Source organism: Rhopalosiphum padi, chromosome 4 (genome assembly GCF_020882245.1).
Source record: "Rhopalosiphum padi isolate XX-2018 chromosome 4, ASM2088224v1, whole genome shotgun sequence".
Taxonomy (NCBI): domain Eukaryota; kingdom Metazoa; phylum Arthropoda; class Insecta; order Hemiptera; family Aphididae; genus Rhopalosiphum; species Rhopalosiphum padi.
In genome coordinates, this window is record NC_083600.1 from 19,571,909 (window position 1) to 19,581,013 (window position 9,105).

At 30.8% G+C, this 9,105-nt stretch overlaps 1 protein-coding gene across 3 annotated transcripts in view; it reads right to left on the reverse strand.

Annotated features, from left to right (window-relative positions):
• LOC132929464 (uncharacterized) overlaps window positions 1–8,299 on the reverse strand; it is a 70,653-nt gene extending 62,354 nt beyond the window's left edge. For 2 of the 3 annotated variants that reach the window (XM_060994830.1, XM_060994828.1), the window contains exon 1: window positions 7,911–8,299. The gene's annotated coding sequence lies outside the window, so the exon portion shown is untranslated. Of the gene's footprint in view, window positions 1–4,173; window positions 4,247–7,910 lie in introns of all 3 variants that reach the window. The other variant, XM_060994829.1, reaches the window with a different exon arrangement.
• Window positions 8,300–9,105: the final 806 nt, after the last annotated feature.

Genomic DNA, 9,105 nt, shown 5'->3' on the forward strand with positions numbered 1-9,105 from the left:
CAAATCTCAAGAGAAATCAAGTTCTATGCAAAAACAAAAAACAAATACATATCTGGAGTGTCACAAATAAATATTAAATTACTTTGTGAAATTCTGTTTTTTTTTCCTGGTTTTTAGATGCAATACAGCTTATATTAGGTATATTACAGACAGGTACGTGTTGAAAACAATTTTAATATTTCAGGGACGTTGTAATGATATTATACAAATGAAATTGTTGAATGCTAATCGTTAAAAACGTAATAAGTGGATAGCTTGTTAATAGATTTCAAACAACAGCGTTACTGTGGTTTTTTTACTGATTTTATTTTAATAATAAATCATTATCATAATATTATTACCTGTTATTATTATCAAACGTTCAATCTGATAATTATTTACTGACTACACTGCATTGATTCCATCGTGTAATAATAATACAATACCGTTGTACCACTCCTAACGTTCTACTTTGTTCGTGAATCATATCTTTTTGTGTGTAATTCGTTTATGCGAAACGTTTCGATTGTTCGGTCGTAAAAACAAATACGGAAATGCATTCGAAGCGCTATTGTTTTAATACGTACCACGTACGGTAGTATATTAATACCTCCACGGCAACCGGTGCGAGGCACGAAGAATCCAGGACGCGAAAAAGTGCAAATAAAACGCGGACTCGAATCGCCGAGGCGTAAAATTCCACATTACCAAAGTTTTTGGCCTGGCAAAACGGTTGTAGCGTCGGCAGCTGCGGTGAGGGGAGTTGTGGTGACCAAGTATTGTGTCTCCCGTAAAAGTGTATATCCTACAATATATCCTATGGTTAGTAGGTGTGTGTGTGTGTGTGTGTGTGTGTGCGTGCGGGTGACGGTGCGTATTACACGGAGCATAGCGTGTGGGGTTAACTATTATACGCGTCGGACTTGCTGCGTCAGGTGGGGAGCCTTTTACGGACACACGTGTACGGCCCAAATTTGTCCCTGTAATATATGCACAAAAGCGAAAGCATATAATAGAATAGGATATAATACGTAAACGTGCTGTACAAAAATATAAAAAAAAAATTACGGTTGGCGTTGCTCGCCGTGTTATAGGCGTGTACCTGCGGATGCTTTTACCAATATTCTATACACGTGGTTCAAACGATTTGCATTGACTATTATTTCTATTATTTCTTCTCTCTCCGTTTTATATTTATTCAGTTCGACGAATAAACGAACGCGCGCCGGCAAGCAACAAGAGACCGGAAGCGTGCGTACAATAATATGTACCTTCTATGATCGTATACGTAGGCGCCTAGGATACGTATTTCATTTTACGTTTCGTATGTGCGTGCAATATCATAGTATTGTTCAAAGAAGTCGAAAAGTTTACCTGTGTAAACTTCAAACGAAATGTTACTAAAAGACCGTATTTGAGGATAAAAAATAATGATTTCCACAAAATTTTAAAATGACTTTTAGTGGTCACATATTATTATCTATTTCGATATAAAATATACTAAACGTGCCGTCATATTTTAAAGGTGATCGAGATGAAATCCATGTAATGGATCGACATCGGTTAGTAAATTGTAAACTACAAATATAAACAAAATATATTTCGAAATTAGGACAATATTGATCAACAGGAGTTTAAACATAAAAAAATATATATATATATTTTCAAACTGTTCAATTGTATTTTGTTATTTTTATCGTTGCATGCATCACGACGAAAAATAATTTTAATTCATAAATTATGAATCATAACATTATCAACAACATATATATACCTATATATATTAATATTTTTCTATGATATGTATTTTATTATGTTTTATTTAAAATATTTTTATAATTTTTTTTTTTTTTTAATAAGATATTTCGTTTCAAACACGTTCGTGTTATTTTATGACAGTATAATTTTACTTAATAACCTTGAAACTAGCTTCGAACTAGTGAAACAAAATACACATATTTAATGCTATTAATTATCAATTAGTTCCAAAAAATGTTCAATAAAATATTTTTTGCTCAAAATATTTAAGTGTCAACAATAATAATTTGTCTGTTATCCAATTATTATTACGACTTGAACGGGATGTCGGAAAAGATCCAATATAACATGCGTAATAAATATTAACTGAATTATTTAACCATACAATTTATTCAATGACTAGTGCTCTCACTCGATTTTTCTCTCTCTATCGCTCACTATACAACTTCAAATCTCAATCTGGTTACTAAAATTAATTGTGTAATTTAATATACATTTTTAACGTATAAACACGATTTACTAGTCGGCGTCTCCGTTGTATACGCTTGTAAAGAAATATATGGGTCTGCCGATTTCCCTCTTTCCTTCCGGTTGTACTATAGTCTCTGCTGTATCGTATTTGAATCTATATCAACTAGAACCCGACAACGTACAACAAATCTCTAGGGGTGGTCAATAGGGAGGTAACTACCTACAACCCCTATCTACGAAGTATAATCTGTATTTCTCGTGAACCGTGGGATGTTTATTATGTTAAATTGTGTATTTCGCTTGTACAACAGACCGTGTTGTCTTGTCAAGTTTTTTTTAGGTATATCGATTTTTAGTCATACATTTAATAATAAAATATACATATACATAATATATATATTTCATTTACATTGAGGCAAAACTAAATAATTAAACGATATTATAGGTAGGTCGTAGGTATGCCTACGATCAACAAGTAAGCAATAATACGAATCTCCGAGTTTATACACACGCATGACGTTCAGTATTTGTGTTTGAGTACGAAATATCTGAGATTAATTAAAACTTAACTAATACAGTAAACGTATAGTCTGTATATGATACGATGATATACAAACTTTACATCATAAAATAATCTAAAATTTAATTATTAATAAATATCAAATCAGTGATGCGTATGTGTCTGTGTTTTTCAAATTAAAACATTAAAATTAACAATACAATTTATAATTTTATGCTTTTAAATGTATACTCAACAAATTTACATAAATGATAATAAAATTATCAAAAATACGATTTAAATTGAAATATTAAAAAATATCGAAATATAAGTAATATGACTACTGTTTGCAATATTTAATAATAAACTGGATGATTATTATAGAATAAACATATATATCAGATAATAGTAATACATTTTATTTCGTAATAATCCAAAATGGAGTAGTATAATTTATAAAAATAAACCAGATACGAGCGATTTATTATTTGAGTGAAACAGACAAACAATTATTATAGAACTGGAAATTATATGGAAAGGAATCGAGTTAAAAATAGTACACTAATTATCTAAGCACAGAACTCTTGATAGATTGTCATATATTTTTTTTTGTAAAACTAAAAGTATGCAATAGAAATACTTTTCTCAATAATTTAGTCAGCTAGTGAGTGTTTACCTCTAAACAGTTAGAATCTCAGCATTATCTTTTTGCTTCTCGGTAATCTAATATACATGTTCGGTTTAGGGTAGATAAGTACACACGAAATAAATAGATATCACAGTCACTACAATCATATCCATAACGATAGAATGCTTTCAATGGACATCGATACAGAAATTAACTACATAGACAAATCACTATTGAGATTAAACGGACGTAACAGATCTCGGACGAAAAGTATCCAATAATGACACATCAATATAATTTTTCGAATAAAATAAAAAAAGGGTATCCTAAAATGTAATTCGAGGAATTAAAGATCATCACTTACGAAATAAAAGTAATACTATAGAATAATGAAGCCTACAAGACGTCGCAAAGAATTTTCGGTTAGGGTGCGATAATAAATTGACCGTCGGGAGGACTAAACCATCTGTAAATGAGAGTTGGACAGACTAAGAAGAAACTGAGAAAATGTTGAATAATAAGAGAGAGGATAGACGTTGAATGCCAATGTGAAAATGTTCAGACAATAGAAAACCTGCTGGATGCTAGCCTGGAACAATTTTTCATCCAGATGCGATGTACAGCAGACTTTAAGTGGTAAAGCATTGGAGCCGCTTAATGTAACGTAATGAAATGAGTTAATTTCACTGTATTTTATATATTATATCCACATCATCTATTATTTATTAAGGAAAATTTTACAAGTTATAAGATTTGTATTATTTATAAAGAGACTTGAATCAAATTCAAAAATATTGCTATGAACTTAATAAAAAAAATATCAAAATATAAATATTACCAAATGCTGATATAACTGTTATTGAAATGTGGCTAAGCTCTCTTGAGACCCCATCTAGATGCACCAAGAGCATCTGTAATTTTAAAACGTATATAAGTAAAAAAAATCTATTATAATTTATATAACTTATTATAATAAAGTAACACATTTGATTAATTTATAAGCCTATAGTATTTGATTAGAACATTTGGATTTCTAAATAAAAATAATATGATTTCTAAAATACAATGTACCTATTTATTATACTTGAATATTCACTCGTGTTTGTAAATTGTATTTTATTTAGCAACATGTTTATGATATCCTGACTTCCGCATTATAAAATTGCATAAGACATGCACATTGCACATGAATAGCGAGTAAGTACATGCTACCACAACAAACTATGTCATTAAATGTTTAAATAAATATTTTACATTTTGTAACCTAAAAACCTAAATTGAATAATTTTGCACATAAATATCATCAAATATTTTACTATTATATAACAAATAACATAAGAAAATGACAAATGTCATAACATAATAAATTATTAATAATGATTTATAAGAATATTTTTTAACAATAATTTAAAATGTATATACGCTATTATTTCGTTGATATATGAAAAAATATATATATATATTTTTAAGAAATATTATTTTAGAATTATCCATAAATGTTACTATTTTTATTTCTAAAGCATTTTCAACGGGATATTCTAATACTATAACAATTTTTATAAACTTTATAATATTATATCATTAAGCTGTTCATATATTAACTGGAAGAACATACTACAGCCATTACAGAATAATAATGACTACTATCAGTACTTTGTTCATCCTTGAACTTTCACAGGCAACAAAAACAAAAACCTTCGTACAAGATATTTGCGATTACAACATAATATAATGTTAATACAAATTTAGAAACATTTTTAGTACTAAATTTCATATTAACCTGGTAATTTCATAATTTAATCAGTTATTTGAATAAGGTTAAACAAAATTAAAATGTATAATTTAACTACTTTAAGATACCAATCGTAATAATATATAGATTGTGTTAATCAATTTAATCAATATATGTAATAATATTATTTGAAAGATATAATTTATTTATGAGAACGATATTATAACATAAATATAATTTTTGATTGCACAAATGATGTTTTACAATAATATAATGTATGTTTTAAATTATATATTATTAATATTTAAATAAAATATACTAAAAATTAAAACACGTCATAGAAAACTAATTTTAAAATAAAAAAATGTAGGCCATATTTATCTCAATTAATTTATTAATTTTTGTATAATATAAGTACACACCACTAGTTTAATTTGTTAGGCTTGTATCTTAGAAAATTAAATAATATAATAACATTATTATGTTTTAATTTGATGCTTGAACAACGTGAAGAAATAATAATTTATATCGCATTGATTTTTTTTTTGTTTATGGTACAAGAATTTTTATGTTAAATACGATTTAGTTTATAGTACTTTATTTTATTGTATCTTAGCACACTACCATTAAATGTATTATATTCCATAGAATAAATATCTTCTATAAACATAATAAACGTATAACTATTTGTATTGTAAATACTAAATGATCGAGATATTATGATGTGTGCGTATATGAGTATAACTAAGCATTTTATTCTTGTTGTTGAATAAAAGCAATTAAATTATTTGAAAAATGTTTATGGCGCTTTATGGAAAAAAAAATTAAGAAGATATTTTAAGAATTATTTTTTATTCATTGTTTTGCACTTAAAACTATAATTATTATCGGTTGTAGCATTTATTTGTGATAGTAGGCCATATACAATATTATCGACAGTTGGAAATAAAAATACTAAAACAAATATTGTCGATAATAATAGTTGACAGGATATAATTATTATAGTACATATTTTTATCTAGTACCTATATCTAAATTCAAGTATAATATTCTCATCACTACTTACAAAACCACTATCGTCGATATTTTATAGTGTATAATATTATACTCAAGAAACTTATAAATAAATATTAAACGAAAATCAATAATAAGTTTCAATAAGTATATATTATTTCCAATAATAATAATAAAAACGAACACTAAACTAACAACGTTTTTATATTTAAAATAAAATACGTGTTCGATAAAAGTAAAATGTTCAAATTTAAAATATCCATATAATAAAGTACTAAAAACCGATTTTGATATCGCGTAATATAATGTGTTATTATATTCTATGGTAATGATATAGATTTTACAGCCGATAATTATGGGGAAGGAAACATCTCGATAATAATTATGGGGTCTTATGATAATGTGATTGCATAAAGAGAAAACATTTAAAATTTAGAAAATTATTTTTAAAAAAAACCGTTTACAGAGTAGGCACACGATGTTACGAAAAAATAATATATATTTATTTCAAGCACGATATATGTGTATAGAATTGGAATTTTTCAAGAACACGACCAAAATGTCAAATTTGAATAATTCGGGATAACGATAGAAGAAAATAAATATTTATATGTGCGAGGGTGGGAAAAAAGTGTTTATTAGGGGCAAAATTTTGCTTTCGGATCACGTAATTCGGCTGTGCCATTGGTCGCCGAGTGTGAGTCATTTTATATTAGTTTTACCTACCTATGCTACGAACGGTGGTTTCTTGAAAAGACCACCGAAAACCAAAAAATTACGGTTTTTTTGTCAACGAAATGGAAAATGCACTACCACAAAAATATTGTTGGTGGTTTTTATAATCATGACTGTCCCGAGAAAATAGCAGAGAAAAGAAGACCGACTATATATAATAAATGTATATATATATATATACATTTTACCGAATAGGTTGAGCATAAATTGCCGATACGTGAAGGCAATAAATGTTGGGTGTTATTTTAATTCAGTTTTTCGGAATATTACTTTACAAAATAGTTTTAAACCATTGATCCGTTTCGAGTTTCATCATTTCTACAACAAAACACGTACTTATAATATAAGGTTTTCCTAGTAATATTTACATCTGCAATGTTTCGAGTTAATTGTATATTCTGCAGCTACAGTTCGTATGACAAAATGGTCTGTTATTATAATATGCTCTTGAAAACATTAATACATTAATATATTCATTTAAATATGCACTAAATTATATATTATGGATAAAAAATCAAAATAATAAATAATTATTATTTTTGTATAGATAATAATATGGATTTTAATAAAACGCGCAACTAGTATTAGTATTTCAAAGCAAATAGTTCTAGTAAATGCAAAATTACTTGCAAATGGGTGATAATAATAATAATAAAAAAAGACGTTTTTATTTATTAATATTTCGTTTCAATATATTATACTGTAGTATGATGAACAACGACGATATTAATATATCGTTGCACTCTTAGAAATAATAATCTAAGCGTACTGCAGCACTAAAAACACAATAATAATCAAATAAAATACAACACAACAAACCCGAAATGTCATGCGAAAAGACACGCGTAGCGTCTTACATTGTGATCGTCCGGAACAAAATAATTCGTTATCGAATCTGTCGTCTCAAAACCAATTGGTTTTTAAACGATACTCGCAAGTGACGAGCTAATCACACACATGGTAATATATAATAATATACCCATAATATTATACCCGGTACAACGAACACCGCTAATTCGTATCGTCACAGTAATAATATTATTCGTCGCATTTGCCGCCGGTACGCGTATTGCGACAACAAAATCTGCGCCTACCTGTAATCTGCGGCGGCGACCGCGAGGAGATCTCGCGCGTCCCGTGTCTCGCTATACGGTAGCCAGACGGTACCGGACTTCCGGTGTGTCTATAGTATAATGTCGTGCGGCCAGTGTATAATAATATTATTATCTCGACGTCCGCTGCCGCTGCTGCTGCTGCTACTTCCTCCTCGACGTCGTCCGGCAATCACCCGGTGGCGACCGCCGATACGGTCGCGGCGTAGTAGCGGACCACGACGAACTGATAAACCATCATCATTGAAAGCGTCGTGCCCGTTCGCGTCGGCCGTCGCCGCCGTCGTCGTCCCGTACACTAAGCAACAGAGTGTACGGCGCGAGTACAACGCAACAACAGAGAACCGTCTCGGCGCGTCGTCGGCGTCGGCGGCGACCGTGTGGCCCAAGCGTGCCGCCGCCGCCGCCGCCGGCAGACGGTCGGTGGCAGTCGGCGCCAGCAATACGCCGCCATGGCCGCCGCCGCCCCTTTTAGCGCCCCCCCTCACCCTGTCCGCCGCCCCCGTACACCGAACGTCTACACACTTACCCCCGTGTACGCGCGCACCTCCCCCGTCGTCGCAGTCGCAGTCGCCACTGCGGGGCGCGAGCCAACGTCCGAAGAGAATCGCCTCGCGGCAGGGTGGCGTGTAATATTATTATTATCGCCACTGCGGGCTGTATACGACACAGAGACTATAATATAGTACTTAGTACACTGCCGTTGCTCGCTGCCGTGCACAAACAGGGTAATTCTGAATTCGCCGAGCACGCTCCGCACCGTTTTATATACTGTTTGACTATGCGCTTGTTCTACAAACTCTGCAGGTTTTTGGAAGTCCTAATGAGTATATGCTTGCCGAGAGACTATTGTAATATTGACAAACGATTCGAATACTTAGATTTTCAATATTTTAAGGAGAATACTGCGACGGTGCAGACGTCAATTTTCAAGCGAGAGCCTCCCTTTTCCACTGTAAATGTATTATTGTATTTGAGTACTAAGAATAATTATTGTTTTACATAAAATATGATACGTCGTAATTATTATAGGCTGGTATTAATTATATTTTGACAATTTTTATAAATTATAAGACGTCCATATTAGCATTTTATCATAATATTATTAGTTAGTGGGTATTTTAAGTTTTATAACTTAGATACTATTTGGTGAAACAGTATTTCTTAGTACATAAAA